At 39.6% G+C, this 22,229-nt stretch overlaps 1 long non-coding RNA gene across 1 annotated transcript; it reads right to left on the bottom strand.

Annotated features, from left to right (window-relative positions):
• Positions 1-7,139: 7,139 nt before the first annotated feature.
• Positions 7,140-12,177, bottom strand: LOC103185493. Its single transcript, XR_488643.2, has 3 exons — positions 12,117-12,177; positions 11,881-11,970; positions 7,140-7,192 (listed from the first exon to the last, which is right to left on the bottom strand). It is a non-coding gene; the product is annotated as an uncharacterized LOC103185493 (long non-coding RNA).
• Positions 12,178-22,229: the final 10,052 nt, after the last annotated feature.

The raw sequence follows: 22,229 nt of genomic DNA, 5'->3' as shown, positions 1-22,229 counted from the left end.
GCTATGCCCCACAAACAGCCATGAAGCCCCTCAATCCTGTTTCACTCGATAGATCTTTTAATCCCAATGCCTCCACAACTTCCTGGGACAGAGCATTTAACATCATCACAAACCACTGTGTGAAAAAATGGTTCCTCACCTCAGTTCACACCTTGTTGGTTGTGATTCTAAGGCTATGCCCCTTGACCAAAGGGAATAGTGGCCCACTATCTGACATTATAATTTCTTTCATTTTTGTAAAATCCTCACCTTAACCTCTTCTGCTCTAAGGAATATAACCCAATCCCATCCAGCCTCTCATCACAGATAAGCCTCTTCAGTCCATGTATTGTTGGTGAAGGTTGTTCTTACTAAGATTGAATTCCCAAAACGGATACACAGTACTTGAAAGGTTCTATACAAATATAATTTTGTATTGTAATGTATTGTATATATGGATAAGTCTTTCTCGTAATGAAATTATTTTATTGGGGGAAAACTCCATTTTTATATGGTGTATATTAATATGATACAAATGCTTCACTTTAATCACATTCTCCCCTTAATATGTGATGTTTACCACTTGTTCTCTAATGCACTTTGGCTGTTTTTGCAAAATGTAACACCAAAAATAGGTTTAGCACCAGAATAGCTTCTCATAAACACACAAAGAGGCACTAGCAATACCGCAGAGAAGACGACACGAACCACAGTTCAAATTCAGAAATTCCTTCAAAGCCGTGCCCCTGAGAGGATGGTTATCACATGCTATTTTTAGCCAGAACTTGGCTCAGTGCTGAACTCCAGACCCAGCACTCGCCCGTCATCTGCATTATACTCAAGCCGCAACGTGTGAAAGCATCTGGCAGCCACAATTGTCCTGGTATTAATAATCTTTGCATTTGATGTAGCACCTTATTATGTTGCCATTAAAGCAAGTTGTTGATGTCATCGAGATGTCTAAAGGCGCTTCACAGTATTTGCTATGGTGTAGTGCCTGTGATTTATAGGTGAGCTTGTTGGAAGATTGGAAAATAAATTAAAAAGTTACACTTACACTTCAGTTTTAAACTTAGTGTGCGTTACATCATGGAGCATATTCCTTTTGATTATATACAATGAGGGTCAATGAGGCCTCAATCTTGATGAGCAAAGTATGTGGCTTCAACCTCTCTTTATTGATGATCTATAATTAAGCCATCATTAAGCCATCAACATGTGATTACAATTTAGAAATTTCTAAAGTATTCAAATGTTGACTGACTGCTCTACCCCCACACTGTTCTTAATGCTGAAGCCAGAACACACAGTTCGGATCCCAACTTTTGACTGCCGGCTTTCAGGAATGTTTACTAAACAAAATGTATTTTTTTTGCCTAAAAAAAATATTTTTGCAAAACAAAAAGCTCAGATTTTAAGCCGTTATCCTGCTATCTAGCAGGCTGCATGTACGTCAGTATTGCAAGTTGTATCATATAAGATCTACCTTTCAGATTCAATTAATGGCTGTTTGTGGAAATTTGCTGTTGGCAAATTCACAAATGCACAAACACTGCACTTTATAAGGGAAAACAAAACCTCTGTGAAGCATGTTGAGGCATTTTAATATGAAAAGGAGCTGTACAAAATGCAAAGGTTATTATTATAAGCAACTTCTCAGCATGAGGCCTAAAAATATTGTGATGTTTATGCTAATGTCGAGCGGGTTAAAATAGCAGCTACAATATAAGGCAACTGAGGAGAACCAACTAAATCTTTGGACGCTACTTCACTTCCACTTTACTATATGGCCTGAAGATCAGTACTTCTGACTCATCATCATTGTGGCCACATGATCAGCCTATTTTTAGGATTCCTTGGAATTGCTCTGCTCCACCATTTTTTTCAATGAACAGATTTTTAAGTAGCACTGAAGAGTTCGGATGCACCACTCATTCATTGCATTTTTTTCTGCCTATGAAAAGCTCATCAATACCATTATCGCTTACACTTTTCAAACATCACCTTGCATGAACGGAGGTTAAATATACATGCCATTAACCTAAAAGTCAAGTCCAGACATTTTGCTAGCAAGGAAAATTATGCACATACACAAATTGTGTGAGAAATGAAATGTTTGCATTGAAATAAAGTGGACCAGCAATAAATGTTCTTCCATTGTTCTGCTGTAACAGCAGTAATTTCTGTTATTGTAATGGCCCCATTTTCCAATGACTTTCCAGACTCACACCAATAAAAACAGATTTCACCTGTCATCCATTATTAGCAATGGCTTATTGTTTGTATGGACTTAATAAAGGAACTTACAGCTGCTGGTTTTCCTGATTTTTACAATTTGTGGAAATCATTGGTTAAAAAGTAGTTTCCTCATCCACATGCCTAGGATCAGAGGCCTTGATATTCCACGTATTTGTAGACCGCAAGACTCTTTGTCTTAAAATGTAAGATTGCACAAAATTGTGCAAACGTCCTTAAATTCTATCTTAATTTTTAAGCCGATTTTCCACAAGTTCTTGAAAAAAAAGCTTCCAAATTAAGAATTCTCTACGATTATGCATCATGTTAAATTTAAAGCAAAATTGTTTCACAGCTTAAGTCTAGTTGAAATTTCAGTCTTCAAGCATTTATTGGTATAGGATTGCATTTGATACAACTGTTTAATAATAATAATAATCCTTGCATTTGATACAGCGCTTTTCACATTTTCTAGACATCTCAATGTTTATAACATCAAAATCTCTCAAAACACTTCAGAGACAATGACTATTTTTATAAAGTTATAAATGAGGGGCTGAATTTTTATAATTTTATAATTCTAAAAATATAAATTATAAACTAATTTTATAACTGAGGGGCTGAATGGCCTGGTTCTGTTCATATGTTCCTACGACTGCCAAGTGTAGCAACTGTACTGTAGGCAAAACCATCAGTCAGCAAAGTTCCACAAACAGCTATGAGGTGAGTGACCTTTTAATCTCAAGAATTACTGGCCAAGATACCTAAACAGTGTCCTGTAACATACAATAGCATTCCTCCAGTACTGCACTGCAACTTAAACTATCAACTCAAGTCCCAACATGGGAGTTGATCCCATCCTCCTCCAACCCGGAGGCTAGAATCCTACAGACTGAGCCAAGTAGACAACCTTGTGCCAAGGTAGAATTCCATCCCATTTATGTCAATTCTACATATTTCAAATGCTTAAACAGCTCAATTGCTCCAGTAAGAAAATTAAATCTTAAAATAGTCCTACTACTACTGGTGAAAAATAGCTTTGGAGGGAAGGTGCCTGATCTCTGCCTGTGTTAGTCACTGTATGAACTGATCACAGTAAAATCCCGACCATTGCATGCAACTGTTTCCCTCTCCTCCACCCGGCCTTCATGTCTTCAGTCGGAGGATTGGTCTGAGGTCTAAGATTCAGTGAAGCTAGAAGGAATTCCACAGTTGTCATTAATGTTGTGAACTCAAACAAACTCCCGAGAGGTGTGCTTGGCTGGTGCAGGGAGGGATTTTTCCCTCAGTGAGACTGACTGCCAGAACTCATCCTCCAGGGGAAGCTGGAGTTTGTCTGTAAAAACTAGTTTTCAAATTCATTCCAGTTTGCCAAATTTGTTTAGCCAGGTGATGTGAAAGGCGCTATACAAATGTAATTTTGTTGCTGTTGTTGGTAACTTTTGTTCCACCTCTCAATTTCATTCCTCCTGTGAGCCACACCATGCAAAAAAGTACCTGGGTAAAAAAAAAGCAATGAAATACTGCTCTAGCTGTAGCTGTAGCCATTAAAAAGGGTAAAAGGCAATAATGTATTACTGTATATACCCATTTTTGGCATTATATCTAAACTATTACGCACTCACATTCCCATCCAAGCTTGTTGGCTGAATAACATTCGAGATAATTGTTGAGGGTTCACTTTTGCATTCACTTGACCACAACTTGCCAAAGAGTTTGCTTTACTATTGTTTTGGAAGGTCATCATTTTTCAGTCAAAGTTATGTTGACTTGACTTTGACTGTGCTGTTAAAATAGATGCATGTTTCATATCACTGAAATCTGGTTACTGTTTTGGATGTGGTTCTGGGACTCCAGCCCATTCTGTGCAGCTATAAAATCTGAAATCCACAGGGCTATTTTGAACAACGAATTTCTGAATAAACTCATTAATTTAAGACCGTGGGGTGTTAGATGCCCTTTAAGAAAATAAGGACCAATTAAATAGAACCAACAAAAGGGGATCAGGGGGTAGAAAAGCAGGAAGAAATGACTAGAGGGCTTTGGGTTGGATTTGTAACCAGTGAGCTGAGAATAAGGACATTTTCTACAAATTGATTGTTGAGAACGTAACATGGGGGGCAAAATATAGGTTGACTGGCTAATCCCCAAATTCATACAAATGCTTTTTAGGAGAGGTAAGAACTTTGTTTTTTTCACTTTCTTAAGGTAAATTGTGGAACTTTTCCACTGTTATTCCCTTCCTCTTGTGGGAGGTGCCTGGTCGCCACTAACTTTGAGAGAAACAAGAGCTTTGAAAGATTGAACCAGAGTAGCGCACACTCTACTGAAATTATCCTGCTGAGCTGTTTTCCTGATCACAGAGAGGAACTCTGTGGAGCCTTTTGCCCATGTCCTTATATAACCTCAACAGAGAAATTAGGTCAGGATGTGGATGGGTGGGTAGGGGGAATGGAGCTGGAGAAAATGCAGAAGGGGAAGGAATTCCATTGCCATCTTTGTTCAAAGAAGGTTTTGTTATCTTTTACACTGCAGCGTGATTCTCATTTCAAGTCTGTTAGAGAGAGTCGCTTTGCAGTTGATATTAATGGGAGTGTGATCTGTAGGTTTTCTTAATAGGATTCATTCATAAGGAAATACTCAAGTAAGGCCTCCTTCCAATAATAATGTTATTGACCTGTAGAAGCTCTGCTCTGACACAATCTATTTCCAGAGCAGGAAGCCTCTGCAGATCAATGGGAATTCCAACAAGAATCCTTACAATATCACAAGCTAGATTGTTCTGGGAAAACTTGCAATTATTTGGTGAAACAATAATAATCTTTACATTTGATATAGTGCCTTACTTATGTCTCAAAGCGTTTCTCAACAGTGTGTCACAAACAGCCATGAAGCAACTGACCATTTGTTGTTTAATCTAGTAGACTGGCCAAAACACTGGGAAAAAACTCCCTTCTCTTTTGCCATGGAATCTTTAGTATCCACCGCAACAGGCAGACAGGGCTCCAGTTTAACATCTAGCTTGTATCCTACATTTCTCTTGTAAGCTCCCCACCCCCAAACATGCCTGAGCTTCTTCTCAAAGCAATCTTCTTTGACCTTCTTATCCCTCCCCACCCTCTCGGCTCCCACTCCCAGCTCAGGTGCTCATCCAACAGTGTGAAGCTCTTTGAGATGTCCTTCTGATGTGAAAGTAACTATATAAATGTAAATGTTACTGCATTGTATTTTTAATAAAAAACTAGTTTTATAATTCTTGTCACTTATATTCTGAGCGAGGAGAGGAAATGTAGCTCATATCTCAATGCATGTGTCACTCCTGTGTGGCAGGTCATTGATAATGGCTCTGATACATGTGCAGTTCTAAAGGTGCTCTCAGAACACAAGAGCCAGGAGACTAGACTAGATCTTAAGTTAAAGTAGCACCTATCGAATTGCATAGTTGAATAAACTCATTAATTTAAGACTGTGGGGTGTTAGATACCCTTTAAGAAAATAAGGACCAATTAAATAGAGCCAACGAAAGGGGATCAACTTTCAACAAAAGTTTATTGTTTTGTGTTTGCAAACCTAGATCACAGCAGAACTTTATTCTGCTAAAATGGTTTTGCTTAGAACAAACTTACTTGTGGAATTTAAAAGAGAAGTTAAAACGGAATTGCACAATCAACTGTAGAGGAAGAGTACTAGAAGCTAAAACAAAAGAGCAGGGAATCAGGATTGGGATGGTTGTCATTTTTTGGAAGAGAAAACACTGACGCTAATACGAATGGTCAAATGGCTTCCTGCTATGTTGTTGATTTGAACGGTTTTGTGGTTCAATGTGATCACATCAAATGTAATAATGAGACACCACAAATTTCATCTTAATATCACAAAACTTTCCACGCAGTATTTTTAGTATTATAATTTGCAAATACTGGGTGTATAAGTTTACAATCCTTACCCTTTATATGTTTATTTCAAATTGCAAGGCATTTAATATGACTGGCGAGAACTAGACATACCCTATAGTGTGGAAAACAAAACCATATGGTGAAATTGTAGCAGAGTATATGAATGCATCAATGGACTATGCTGCCCCTCCCTAAGAAGCTGTGGCATCAATTGAATGCTGCTAAATTTACACCTGCGGGAGAAGGAAGCTGGTAGCCAAATCCGCCTTACCTCAAGCAACTCATTTTTTTCAAGTGTTCCTGATGTCACCAACATTATTTTGGCACTGAAAATCATAGTAAGTTATAAATGTGTGGACACAAAGATTTGATTTTGTTGGACGAATGGCAAAGTTCACAAATATTCACTACCAGCATACCAACAGGTGTGGTGGCGAAGGGGGGGATGGGGGCAAATGTTCTTAGCTTCAAGACCACTTTCTTAAAATTAAAGGAATTATGAAAAAATTTGATTGATATTTCTGGAAAATTCTTGGCACATCAAAAACCCAGATGAATATTACAGTGTTTCCTTCCTATCTCTCTCACCTTAAGATACAGACATTTCTGATCAGTCACAATAGAGGGCAAGAGGAGCGACATCCATCACAAGATTAATGGTGCAAATTAATATTTATCACAAAGCATCGGCCTTTCAGAAGGGTAAAGTCACTTAGTGAATGTATGAAAGTCTCCTTCTTCATCCCTCTTAGGTTCTTTCCATCCTCTCTGAATCCCCAAATTCCACCTTGCTTCATCCTTTGAGACCATTTTGTCTTAAAATTGAAGCTCGTGAAGAATTGTGGAAAATTCATAAATTTGGTCTCAATTTGGATCTCAGTTTTTCCACATTTTTTAAAAAGAAGCCAGCTTCCAAATTTAGAAGATTTTCTAAATTTTTCTACAATTCTGCATGATTTCAAATTGTAAGGCAAAATGGTCTCATGGGTTAAAATTGGATGAAATTTCAGACTACCTCCTGTGTCTTGTAAAGCCTTCCCTCCGCCTTTCATGTCTCTTGCGTACTCCCTTACCTTTCATCTCTGTGGGAGAATAAAACGTGAACAGCAAGTTAATATACACACACAGAATTTTGTAATGACTTTTTAAACAGTTTCAATAAAATTAAGTTATACAAAGATGTTTAAATGTGATACCAATGGGAGGGCTTCAGGCAAGTGGGAAGCAGTCAAATCACTGACAATCCTGTGTTCTGACTGTCTCAGATACAGGTCAGTGAATACTTGTACTGACTGAGGAATGTATGTTTTTCAGCCTGGCTCAGTTTGTAGTACTCTTGTCTCTTGTGGGTTCAAGTCCCATGTCAGGACATTGAGTCTTATAGTGCAGCACTGAGGGAACATTGCATTTCCAGAGGTGCCGCCCTTTGGATGATATATTATACATAGGTCATGTCATGTCTGCCTGTTCAGCATATTAAAGATCCATTATACTATTGTAAAAGAGAAGGGAGTTTGTCCTGGTCATTAATCTCCCAGATAATATTGGTCGTTCACTTTATTGGCTGTTTATGGGACAATGCTTTGTGCAAATGAGCTGCTGTGTTCACATACAAAATAAACAGTCAATACCCTTTAGAGTAAATTCTTTGAAGTGCTTTGAGATGTCTTGACAATGTGATAAGGTACTCTACCAAATGCAAGGATTACTCTTATTTCTATTATTATTCTTATACAACATAATACAAGTGTTGTGGTTCCCAATTCCTCACATAATAAATTGTTTGTTTCAACTGTACAGCAGGCAGAGAGAGGTGTAGGACAGAGGCTGTGCACTTCCCACAAAGAGAGAACATAAATTAGATTCAATCACCTCCTAACCTAGCAAATACAGAACTGTTCACCATACTATTTGGGACTCATCCTATTGTGGATAAGCAAACAATGTGGATAATTGGATGTCACATAAAATGCAAATTAGCTACAGTGCCAACCAAAATATTGTTTCATCAGAACTTACACAATTACTGTCGTACTGCACCTTGCCAGCCCGTCGTTCTCTCGCTCTATCTCTTATATATTTTTTCTTGCACTTTTTTCTTCCAATTGTTTGTACGACTCTTTTTTCTCTCCCACATCTTGATCAACACAAAAGTGACAAACACTTTCCATTCCTATTGTTGAACAGATCATGAGAAAGAAAGACAAGTCTGGTGTGTGGAAAGACCACTTCAACTCACAAATGCTCATTATCTCCAGTATATTAAAACACTTTTGGGTCAGCATTATCTGAGAGACAAGCACACATTTAGGTGGATAATCTCCCACATTACAGATACCTAGTAAAGTCCTGCTAGCAAGCACTTACCTTAGACAAGCATTGTTGAACATTTTTCCGATTGTTTGTTCTACTCCTGTTGGTGCTCATGTTTGGTACTATATACCTGATCCTACTAATCATATTTATATGTCCCAGGAATGCAAGAAAAACATGCAAAATGCTCAACGTTTTGCATTACCTTTGAATCGCTGCCTACCTCAGGTGAAATCAAGAGCAGGCCCAGATTGAACTCTCATAGCAATTTTGATACTTTATGCAGCAAGTAATTTTACGGAATTCAATATATTTTCTCAAAATATGACTTCAATGTTTTCCACAAACTCCATTACTTTTGAATTATTTTGCCGATAGAGAAATGCCACGGAATTTCTAACTACAAGAGTTTTTAGACTACTCACGGTTGTTTTAATAGAAATGTTTCTGGAGAATTATCAACATCACTAGTTAAAAGGTGATCTGCTCAATGAGGCATGAATTGCCAAGGGAAGTTTACAAAAACAACAACTTGCATTTAAACAAATAAATAAAGTTTGTGAAGTTTACAATGATGATCTGATATTGCATCAATGCCAACTATTCATTCATTCATTGGAGAGGTTTTACCAGGTTCAGTCAGTTTGTTTGGCAATGTTTGGCAACAGTGGATGTGACAATGTGTGCAGATGAGCTTTGCACTTTGTGTTGGCTACAATCACGCTGGAAGACTGAATTTGTTATGTAATGACTATGAGCTTGTCAAGTGATAATCCACAGTTCATTGGTGGGAAATAACACAAATTAGTGTACATTGCATATTTTTAATTGCCAGATTGCTGATGATAGATTTGCAGCATTAAGATGTTGCTGCTTTTAACACCAATTATAACCTAACACTCCTTTACATAAGATGTGCAGCAGGGTACTTGGATTTGTTTTAAAACCAGAGCCAAGATAGGGAAAAGGTTTTGCTTTTGAATCTACTGGAGCACAGCTGGGTCCTTATCCTAAAGGAGGTATCTTAAAGAATAACTCTATCTGAATTCTGGTTTCACAAGAGTTCACCGGTCATGCTGATGTTAACATTGTTTTATGCTGCATTAAGTGTACCCTGTATCACAGATACACAAAAATAAAACATAAGGAATATTACATTTCTTTTCTTAACGTCAATGGTATTTTTATTTTAAAAATGTGGTTGCAATGTAATTTCCTGTCTGCCAGGAAAACAATCTGGGGCAGACCATCTTCCTGGGCAACACTCCAACGAAGCACAATAGTTAGAACTATGGTCAGAAGAAATAATATTCTGACAGCCAAGTGTCTGACACATGCAGAAACCTATCACCATGCTTAAAAGTATGAAAACCAAACTGAGAATTCCGTGCATCCCACCTAACCATTAGAAATCCCAGAGATAGATTGTTGGAATGGAATGTGCACCCTCTCCCTGGAGGGACACATCCTCCTTACCTAATTCCAGAAAGTATTAGACGCAGGTTGGCAAGAGCCAAGGCTTGGGGACCCCAGAGTGTGCGCTGGGTTCTGCTGGAGTCTAACCAGCTAAAATCGCATAGCTTGTCATTGATATTGCTGTCCGGCAAGCTTTCCCGCTGCTTGTCCAGCTACCATCACCTTACTGTTTGGAGCTTTGGCTTGCAGGGTTAACAGTTTCACCATGAGGCCTCATGAGGCACTAGGTCGAAAGCCTTGCGGAAGTCGATGAACGCAACTTAGGTAGGTTCCCCTCAGCCTTGCAGCATTCTGAGATCTCGCACAGAGCTACAACCTGTTCACACAAGACTGAGGCTCTACTGAAGGAGGTGATAGAGGATCGAGTTCCAGATCCTTGTCCTCACCTTTAAAGCCCACCACGGTCTCGCTCTTTCCTACCTCTGTGACCTATTAAACTTTCACCAACCTGTCCGCACCCTCTGCTCTGCAGGCACATGCCTGCTCCATGTACCTCGCCCTGCCTATTCACTGTTGCCTTTAGCCTTTCTACCCCCATCCTCTGGAACTCCATCCCTGAGCTCTTTTATATTGCCCCCTCTCTTGCCTCCTTCACATCCCATTTCAAGACTTACCTTTTCGACCATGTCTTTGGTTATCTTCCCTCCTCCACTTCCCTTGCCCTCCACTCCTCTCTGATCTCAACCCATAGCTCAGGTGCAAACCTCTCATTTTTCAGCTCTTTGGGACATCCTAATGATGAGAAAGGCCCTATTTAAATGCAATTTATTGTTGTTGTTGACAGAACATGAAAGTGAAGTTGAGTAGTTTGTGGATGAACCCCAGAAATAAATTGCAATCTTCCTTGAAATCAGGAATAATAATACTACTTCTTGCGTTTGATATACAATGTCAAGAATGTCCCAAAGGACTTCACAAATTTCTCGTAAAATGTGATGACTTTGTCAGCAAAATGCATCAGGCAATTTGTAAAGAGCAAAGGTCCCACAAACAACCATGATTTGAATGAACATTTTATCTAGAGGATTGTTGACCAAGACACTGGGAGAAGCTTATCCAAAGGATGGTACTGCTAACAAATGTAACTCTCCCCAGCACTGGACTGGAATGTCAGACTCGACTGTAAACTTAAAGTTCTGACCTGGGACTTGAATCTACAATTTCTGACCCAGAGTGCTACCAGGCTGAAACCTATAACTACGAACATTTTAGATATAATACATATCGACAGTCTCAATAACATTAAAAGAATGCTAATCACAGTTGAAAGAGAAGCTGAAATATGTTGATTGAAATAATGGGAGGTTATTGTCATTCATAGGAGGATACAAGAATTGTGTTTCCATTCTAAAGTAAAAATCTGAAGGAAACTAAAGCCTGTCATGTATATAACATCATAACTGTAACATTATAGCTGAATCATAGCTTCCAAAAAGCCAGTGTGTAACACCAGCAACTTTACTCAGTTGGACACAAGCCAAACCGAGTTATACAATGGAAATCACTCACTTTTCTTGGCAACTCTCATGTTTAATCGTGGTTTTACAAATTAAAGAAACTATTCTGAACCCAGTGTAGCTCTTCTATACTTTGTCCATATAGGATTAACTTGTTAAGATTTCCAGTAAAGTAAATCTAAAATGCAAGAGCAAAGTTACTTCAGTTACATTTTAGATCACAACTTAAATTTATGTAAGGTCTTATCTCAAAGCACTTTACAGATGAGATTAATTAGAAATTAAGTGAATTTTGTTAAGGAGGCAAATGTAGCAGTTAATTTACACCAACAACTTCCTAAAATAACAATGAGATGAACGGCCAATTAATGAGACATAGATTTTGTTTCACAAAAATATGTGCACTGCGTACAAATTGTACAACAGCTGATCACACTATGCAAACGCTCACTGTGAGGCAATCACATGAACAAATAGGGAGGGGGGAGAGAAATTAACCCATCACAATAACTTATTTCACTAACCAGTGATCACAGAACGTGGCTTCAACCTGCCAACCCATCTCTAACTGTAGCTAGGATTCTTCTGAGCGATGGGCCAAATGGCCTCCGACACTGTAAATACAACAACAACAAAATTACATTTACTTAGCGCCTTTCACATCGAAAGTACTTCCCAAGGTACATTTTAGATATAACAGGGTGACCATATTTTGTAAACCGAATCTGTGGACACACATATATATAAAAATTTAACTCACCACAATTCCTGATGCTGCCAGTACTGGAAAAGCTTGTTTGATTAGTAGCTGTATTTCTCTGATGAGTTTTAGAATTTTATTGTTCTTGCTTGTTTCTGAACTCAAGACAGGGCAGATTTGGCCCCAGGGACACAATACACATCCAGGAACTGTCCCTGGGAATCAGGGACGTATGGTCACCCTACTTCACAGTATATCCTGTGAAGCGCTTTGGGACATGCTCCCAACGTGAAAGGCACTCTACTAAATGTAAGAATTATTATTATTACTTTTTCCAGAGTTTGGTAATATTTTCTTGACGAATGTAATTACACCCACGAACCACTTGTTGAGTTCTCTTTACCGAACCTTTCATACAAAGTTAGTTCCTCGTTTCACCACCTGTGCTCACAGTTTGTTACACACAACTTTCACTTAAAAATGCTCCCCTTCACTTCCTGCTCTATTGTTGTTCTTATTTTGAAGATATGATATATCACATAAGATAATGTCTTAACGTGAAGAGGCCACTGTGCATTGTTCAGTCTAGACGTGCAGGGAAACAATACCAGCTTTGTGGGATCTTTTCTTATTAATGTTATCGGCTAGTAAGTTTAACAAATAACATCCAAATTGCAACTGTGTGCAAAAGAAACTCTGGATAGTACAGCACATCCTGCCTCTTGTTCTTTAAACCAACACGGCACTGAGAAACTTTCTCCAGAACCTTCAAGGCAATCAGCTCCGCACTTGCCAAACAAATCAGAAAGTTTGGTACAGCAACAGGACTTTAGTAACTAACTGTTTGGAGATATCTTTAACTCTTTCTGTGCTTGTGCTATAACACCGTACTTCAGAGGTTAAGCCTCTCAGTGTTGAACATTGCGTGAAGTCTGGACATAGCATGTACAGCTATTAAACAGGGAACAAAGAGCTCCTACTGTAGGAATTTGTGTAAACATTAAAAAGGAGTCAATTTAGTGAAACACTTAATGTCTACCATGTCGAGAGTGTAGCTCAATGATGATGCCCGTGAAGCTGGGTCCATGGCTTTGATGATCAGACTAGATTTTAAGATCAGCAATGAATTCCAACCTTTGGTTAGCAGGACATTAGTTGCCGTGAGTGCTTTTGATGTGTGTCAATTCCCACTCCCCTTTTCCCTTGCCACTGTGAAGCACTCTTAGATATTAACCTACATGAAGGACACTTTACAAATGTAAGTTGTCAATGCTGGTATCCCAAAAGCTATTAGTCAAAGGTCAGAATCTGCGAAGCAGAAGCTGACTGCACTGTCATGACTAGTGAGAGCAGTGTCAAGAGGTGTCTGCCTGACATTGACCCGGGTAGATTAAATATGTCAATAAACTGACCCCCAGGTTCACAGCTTCATACTTGATAAGTTCAGTTTTGATAACTTGACAATCATTTTTTTAAAAGCAGAACTGGTTCACTTGGCTTCGACTAACGCAGTAAATCAAACTGTAAGGTGAAACATCTTGGTGAAACGTGAATTAATTTGTTCCTTCTGGAAATACAGAAGTGATAATGACAAAATGGCACATTTCAGATTTCATGAACACACATAATTTAGTGTTTTTTTGGTTCACTCCCCCCAAATTAGGCTGTTCCCAATACCATATTTACGTCAGCAATTTTCTTATATAACCGCTGTGGATCAACCTCAAATAATCCTCAATTTGAATTTGGATACAAAATGAATGTAGCGCAAATGTTTTCCATTCTAAAGTTCAGAGCTCAGTTTGATCAAAAGATGAGCTACCTCAATGGGTCAGTTGGTAAAGAACATACGTTGTAATACTGAACCAGGCAGACCAGGCCCTGGCCCAGGCCTCCAAAGTCGAAGGGATCCACTCTGCCACCTCTAGCCCCTCTACTGACATCCTGTCCCCACCTCCCGCTCCCCTTCCAGCACCCACCCACCCCAAATATGAGTCAGGTTGCTGGGTAAACTATATACTTGAACAGCTAATGACATTTGCAATGCTCACTTCATTTCAGATACCAGTTTGATAATAAGGACAATAGGAGGAGGCCATTCAGCTCATTGGGCCGATTCCACTACTGTACTTGATCTTTCAATCCCAATGTCCCATCCCTTCGCCGTATCATGCCTCTACAACCTAAGTGTCTGTCAGTCTCTCTTTTGAACATCTCTATTGATGCTGCCTCTACAGCTTTCTGAGGCAGAGCATTCTACATCTTCACAACCCTCTGTGTGAAGAAATATCTCAGTTCTAACTCCCTTACTTCCTTCGTTTTCATTCGCCTCATGTAATAGGTCCTGCTGGTTGCCCATTATATAACCTATCAATTCCTTTCATTATTTAAAATACCTAAATCAAATCACCCCTAAATCTCCTCTGCTCTAAGGAATATAATCATGATCATAGCTTCATCCCCCTAGCCCAGATATTAATCTAGTGAAGCATCACTGGACAACCTTCAAATATAATGATTATATTTTCTTGATTCCAAGTGCCCTTTTGTGGACTATTTCTCCACTTCATTCTCCACTTGGACTGCACCAGTCAACGTGTTTCAGACTTGATGTGTGTGGATATTGATGCTTCATTCCAGTCAGTTCCCATTCAGTGGTTCATTTATTGGCAATATTTGGCACAGCAATGAAAAGAGTATATAAAGAAAGCTGAACAGAAAGTTCATAGCTGCTTAGTAAACAGAATTAAATTGTGCATCAATGTCTCACTTAAATGATTGTGTTTCAAGTTTTCTGCCAATTGTGTTTAAGGAGGTCTGAGAGGACTTGTTAATCCCCTTGTTTATCTGTTTGCATGTGCATTTACTTCTAACTGACAAGTCACGGCATTCAATTAGTGTTTGCATCCGTCTGCCTGTTTGTCACAATAAGAAATGACTGACAAATCTCTGCCAAACCTGACATTAGGTCTAGAGCTGATAATTGAGTTGCATTTGATATTTGAGGACATGTATAAGGTGTCAATGTTGCACCTTAAGATTGTTCTTTTATAAGGCATCTAAGGCTGTTGGGAGTTCCCATATGATGCAGCATTGCTTGTTTTTGTCTGAGAAAAGATCAAGGACATGAACAATCCAGTTCTTTAAAATGCTGAGAAGCATAGATGACGTAGAATGTGAGATCAGAACTAAAAGACATGAATTTTCAAGCAGTATCACAGATTAAAAGAACCTTTTTGCTCACACAGCGCAATGGATATGTGAAACAGACTCCTGGCAAAAGTAGTCGGAGCTGCGTTATTAACTCTTCTAACAAAGAACTGTACCATACAAGTATTCTACTTAGGACATTTTAGAGGATATAGGCATAGGTGAAGAATGTAATGAACAAATATTCTAAGGGACACGATGATTTCTGTGCTGTTAGGTTAGGTTCTGGGAGAGTAGGGTTTTGTTTTCCATGAAGAGAAGGAAGTCAGGACTCGATAGTAGAAATGTGGATACATTAATATTCTGGATTTTTTATTTAAATACCTTTAGGCAGCAAAGTATTAATAGACATGGGGCTTGAACCCACAACTATCTAAATCAGAAGCGAGAGTGCTACCAACTGAGCCAGGCTGACACATTTATCCATGACTAGCCTCTAGGTAGGTAATGCATACATAGTGGAAATGCACTAATGTTAAGTCAGTGAATGGAGGGAGTTTGCCACGTGCCAAGTAGAATGCAGGTTTGCTCACACGAGACTTGGGCTGATTATGGCAGCGAATCTCCCCTGTCTGTGGCAAGGCCTATCACATTACAAACGGTGACTTGTTTCTGCTGTAAGCAATCCCAGAATTCTGGATTGTTTTAAGTTTACCAAAGAAAATCGCAAAGAACCATTGTCCCTGGCCTTCATGCATTTGCGTCATATAGTCAGCTTTTGTGAAGTAAACAAATCCATGAGCCTTTGCGATTTTCTTTGGTCAATTTAAGACAATCCAGAATTCAGGGATTGCTTACACTGCCATTGTACGGTAAAGAAGACAAGTGCTGACTCACAGGGAAGGAGTGAGAATTAGGGAGTTTCTCTTAGAGATCTTCTCCCAAACCTGGAAGACATCCCTTACTTGCTTTTTTGAACTGGGGTTGGGATTCAAGCACTTACTTCCTTTTGGAACTACAAGAGTGCTACAGTGCTGCGGAGTGAGAGCACATAAACCCTATGTGCTCTCATTCTATAGCACGGCTGTGTTATAATCAAACTGCAGGTCCGAGAGCTTTGTTGTCATCTGTACATTTTTGAAACTGTACCATCACCTGGTATCAATAAATACAGGAAATGGTTCCAACATGTGATGATACTCCAGCTGCAGCCTGATCAATGATTTGTACAAACTTAGCATTATTACTTTTGTTTTGTACTCCATGCCCCTATTGATAAAACCCAGAACACCATCAGCTTTTCGGTACAGCCCTTTCGACTTGCACTGCCAGCTTCAAAAACCTATGTATCTGCACTCCTAAATCCCTTCACTCCGCTGCTCCTTGCAAGATAATGTCATTTAATATGCACTCCTTTCCTTTGTTTTTTCTTCCAAAATGAATGTTTAAAGCAGTGTCCAGTCTCACAAAAAGGAAGATGTTTCATTCTATTTAGAGCACACTGACTCTTTTCTTATCTTCGACCTTCAGAGCCTATACTAACTTCCTAAAAAGATGCTGAGAATGAAGACAGATACTGCAACATGGTTTGTATCACTGAGGTTTTGGCATGATATTATTTACATAGAGAAGGAGTTCAATTCCAGGCAGGGCGAAACCTTGGGCAAGTTTCCTTACTCCACACGCCTAATAATAATCCCTCCAAAACCAAAAACAATAATAAATTGGTCATTTTCAATCCACGACTGTTTGTGGGACATTGCTGTGCGCAATTGGCTGCCGCGTTCGCCCACAAATATACAGTCAATTCACTTTACAGTGTGTTCTGTGAAGCGCTTTGGGACGTCCTCCCGACGTGAAAAGCGCTATATCAAATGCAAGGATTATTATTAAGGAGGCCACTGTGTTGCCAATGTTCATAGAAGTACTACAAATGGTTCGCTCAATGCAGCCTCACATTTATTGTATTTTAATAGAAGTAGAGCAACAATTTGCATTTTCAGTAGTTTAAACCCAATCTGTTCTGACCTTAAAAATAAAAGGAAATTGGCCTCACACACCATAAAACAAGAGTAGTGCTCTGCTGGATTCAGTCAACTGCCTATTACGAACTATTTTGAATCAAATAACAACAACAACAAAAATTACATTTGTAGAGTGCCTTTCACGTCGTGAAGACGTCCCAAAGCACTGAACAGTCAGCTATCGGGGCGCGAGCTTGGGGGAAGGGTGGTGTAGGGTGAGGGAAGGCAGAGAGGTGGGAGGGAGACCAAAGGCATGGTCAAAGAGAAGAGTCTTGAGACCGGCCTTGAAGGAGGCAAGGGAGAAAGCGAGGCGAAGGGAACGTGGAATGGAGTTCCAGAGTTTGGGGGCAGAGAGGCTGAAAGCTCGGCCACCGATGGTAGGGCGGGTCGGGCGGAAGACATGGACAGGCCGGAGCCTGATGAACGGAGGGAGCGGGCAGGTTGGTACGGAGTCAGCTGGTCAGAGAGGTAGGAGGGGGCAAGGCTATGGATGGCCTTAAAGGTGAGGTCTCAAGGTGAGGCCTTAAACAAGAGAACAATGTGTTGTTTTGCAATGGTGTATTTGATTCAAAATTGCCCATAATGGTTATTTTACAGAACCCAGGAAAATCTGAGCTCCTGCAGATGCAGTGGAGAGGCTTCCTCTGACGCATCTGCAAAGTCCAGGATCAAGCTGCCCGGTAAAGATCCTTCTACCATGCTGAAGACAGATGCTGGTCAGATAGCTGATGAGGAAACTCTGAGGCTTGGGACGTCAGCTTCTGGTAGGTGTTATCTGGAGTCCAAGTTCGTGAACATACATTCGTACGTCCAGCGCCTGGGAATCCACCTTGATTGGCCTGCAGAGAGGCAAGCAGCGGCTGCCTAAACTCTGCACTTCCAATTGATGGAACCATCGCTCAATAGCAAAGGATATGTGATTGAGCTGTGGACAACAAGCCGGTGGCAATGCTTTCACTCATTTCATTGCTGAGCTGTTTCCCTGAGAAGCTTGCAGGGAGTTCCTTGTACCTACCATTCACCTAGTGAGGGATCAAACCTGTACTTGTCAGATGTTGAACAACCAACCAGTGACTATCCTCCTTGGGGCAGAGGTAAGTGGGGTCTCCTTGGAGCTGAACTGGTCCCAAGGTTACGTGCCTGGCAATGGAATGTCGGAATCAAGCCGGTACTCTATGGCGGTCTCAGTAATCTGGTTCCTGAGCCAGGTGGGGATGTAGTATTCCAGGGCACTGCTGATGACAGCACAGACAGCCTGTCGCATCGGCAGGACCTGGAAGGGCAGACCAGTCACTGAGGGCAGGGAGTCATCCCACTCAACTCCTGTTAACCCTGAAAGCCAAAGCCCTAACTGGTAGTCCTCGTTGGACAAGGAGCGGGAAAGTTTGCTGAGAAAAGCTAAGTTGGAATTGAGCTTGTGATCCGAGGCCTGAAATTCATTCTAACCTCATAATAATAATAATCTGTACATTTGGTATAGTGCTTTTCACATCAGGAGGACATCCCAAACTGCTTTACAGGATCTACTGTATTTTTGTAGGCAAACGTGGCAACCAGCATGCATGCAGCAATGTCCCACATTGTCCCAATTTTATTTGGGGAATTGTTAACCAGGAAACCGGAAAATATTCTCTGCCCTAAATTCCTTTCTACGCCATCTTAAGTTTTAAGTGGAATATTCTTCAATTCAGTATTGTATTTGTAAGAGTTGTAGAAAAACAGCTTCCAAATTAAGACTGAATTCAAGAATTTACCAAAATTCTGTGTCATCTTAAATTTTAAGGCAAAGAGATCTTACAGGTTATGACTAATGGAATTTAAGACATCTTGTCTCTAAGGCCTAGTACTGTATTCGACCAAAAGGATGATGGACAGACTTTAATATTAAATGCTTATTCACTCAGCTATTAAAAATTAGATTGATTGTTTTTTAGCCAGGTTTAAAATAATTCCCTTTTTTAAGTACTCCCATTCCACATACAGGGCAACCTCATTACATTGCATTCATCTGAGTCCAATGAAGTGCACAAAAATTGCCAACTTTCAGGTTGCCATCAGGTCACCACTGATGTCACTTCTTGTGCAAGAGCAAGCGGTGCAGCTGATGTCACTTCTTTCACAAAATGACATCAGCAGATGTGCAGTGCGCAGGAAGTGACACCAGCAGTATTTCCGGTGCATGACATGCATCAGCAATATCAGCGGTCCTGTGGATCACCAATTTGGTGATCAGGTCAGGTTACCCTGTGGATCACCAATTCACAGGGTAACCTGACGAGGGTGCCCTGTACTTTTCCCCGTCCCCGAGAGTTTGCATTTGAACTGCTCCTTTGACCTGCTCTCTCTCGAGATGAGTGGCAGTGGGATACCACATGACAGTGCCAATCTTGATAGGAACAAGAATTCTTGTTTGGCGCTGGCATGTGGTATCTGAACCTTTTAGAAACATTGCATGAATTATGGCTTAAAATGCTGTGCCGCTGTGCCACTTGAAGATATGAGAAAGTTAATTCTTTTGACTTGATCAAATGTAAGATTATATGAAGAACTTTATTTACCTGCCGTGCCCCTGGCAATAAATGTGTCATGCGCTTTGGTTGTATGACTCACTTGCTCTTTTGGGATCCATAGCATTTATCACTCGTGCAATCAACAAGTTGAAGTTATTCTCCAAGTAGTGAGACATATAATACCACTAATTTCTTATGTAATCCGTCAATACTCACAAAACAAACTTCACCTATATTTCAGATCAATTAAATAGAAAACCATAATTACGTAGACTACTGCACAGAAACAGGCTGTTCGGCATCACTAGTTTGTGTGGTATTTATACTCCACAAGATCCTCCACCCCTCCTAACCACCTCTCTCATAATCCATTATTCCATTCTCCCTCCCTCTACCTCCCTCTTTTGTAAATGAATTTGAGCATATTATGTAAAGCACTTTTACATGACGGAGCTGTATAAATGCAAGTTATTGTTATAATATCCTAACAGCATTAATATGATCCAAACCCGTAGGTACAAAGATTCAAGACTTTGATACTTTGCACAAGTTGAGTATCACTTCAGAACTGATGAGGACATCATGTTATGCTTTGTTCCTATTTTTTCTCCTCTGTTTACACTTGATTTATTCCAATTGTGAAATTCTGGGATCTTTATTTTATGTTAACTTTATATTATTCAACATTGTTAAAAAGGAGGGTATGTGAAATCAATAAAAATAATCTGTCAAACCACGTTTTGGAACTTTAGAAATTTGCTCTAAATTCAATGTTTTCTCACATCACCATCACATGCCACCTTGTGGAAAAATGAAAATATCTTTTGGAAAAACAAATTAATTTTTTGATGCTATTTCTTTCACTTATTAGATCAAGATGTAAACATCCTTTGATGAAATAAACAATTCAATTAATACAAATGACTTCTCCCTTTTACAATACACATGTACCTCAAGGTCATATGCTATTACTTTAAAACAATTCACTTAGAATTCCTTAGATAATAAACCTCAAGTCATGCTCTTGGGCTTTTTGAATCTTTCGCACATCAATGGAATAATAATACTCTCTTAAGATCCGTTGATTTTGACTATGGAAAGGTGTTTTCACCTATCGGTGCTATTCTTCAATAAAGTTCTTGTGTGTTGACTTCATCTCCCGCTTTGAATTACTTTTAGAAACCTCTGTCCCTCCCCAATATACCATTTCCCACTTAGACAGGCATGCTCCTGGTCCTCTGTAATCAAATTCTGCATCTGATCACTAGAGAGTTTACAACTGCAACTATCCCCTACAGTTTTCCCTCCCTCTGACTGTGGAAGTGCGCAGTCACTCAGTACATTGATAATTGATCACAATATAACAGATCACAAGTTTGGTTTCAATGAAGAAGGCCTTTTGGCCCAGGTAATTTCATCTGTCAAAGAATACCCATGCTATCATCCTTGATCACAGCATCAAGCTGCTTTTTAAATGAGTCAGGAATCAACCACCTTCCTGGCAACCTATTCCAGTCATTGATTATCCTCCAAATAAAGAAAAACTTGCTGGTATCTGTCCTGAAATTGTCCTTCGCCACTCTAAACCTATGTCCCTTGTTCTACTGTCCTGTGGCATCCTAAAGTATTGTTCTGGGCTTACTTTTTCAATCCCGTTTAAAAATTTAATATAACGTCTATGAGATCCTATCTGTCGCCTTCTCTCAAGATTGAAGAGTCCGACCTTATCTAATCATTGCTCATAGCTCATTCTTCTGGGATCATCTTCATTGCTCTCCTTTGCACTCTGCTGCACTGTCTCTAGAGTCTCAGCAGCCCTAATTATGTCTCAATAATCAGAACTGTATGATAACCCAGTTGTGAATGCATGTGAATCCTACTATTTGGGAAGTCGTGAATATGAATCCACATCCACTCATTCTGTAGCAGTTGACGGTAGTACATCAAGTCGACTTTCCATTTATTAATCCATAGCATTCTTCAAAAAGACACAAAAGAAAGTACCCCAGTTTCTGTTGTTTTTTTAAAAAACAGTTACTTCAGTGACATCAGCCAAATATCTTTGATATGTCTATCCTTTAATTCATATAATAATAATAATAATCCTTGCATTTGATATAGCGCTTTTCACATCGGGAGGATGTCCCAAAGCGCTTCACAGAACACACTGTAAAGTGAATTGATTGTATATTTGTGGGCGAACACGGCAGCCAATTGCGCACAGCAATGTCTTACAAACAGTCGTAGATTGAAAATGACCAATTTATTATTGTTTTGGGTTTTGGAGGGATTATTATTAGGCGTGTGGAGTAAGGAAACTTGCCCAAGGTTTCGCCCTGACCTGCCTGGAATTGATCTCAGGTCTCTCACTTGTAAAGCGAGTGCTCTAACCACTGAGCTACAGGACTCCACAAATACAAATGCATAGAATTCCACTCATCTTCCATTTAAACCACCACTTTGCTTAATCTGTCATAGGATATCAGTAG

The sequence above is a fragment of the Callorhinchus milii genome, unplaced genomic scaffold, assembly GCF_018977255.1.
Source record: "Callorhinchus milii isolate IMCB2004 unplaced genomic scaffold, IMCB_Cmil_1.0 Scaffold1, whole genome shotgun sequence".
Taxonomy (NCBI): Eukaryota; Metazoa; Chordata; class Chondrichthyes; order Chimaeriformes; family Callorhinchidae; genus Callorhinchus; species Callorhinchus milii.
Note: the sequence above shows the minus strand (reverse complement) of the source record. Positions and strands in the feature narration are given on the sequence as shown.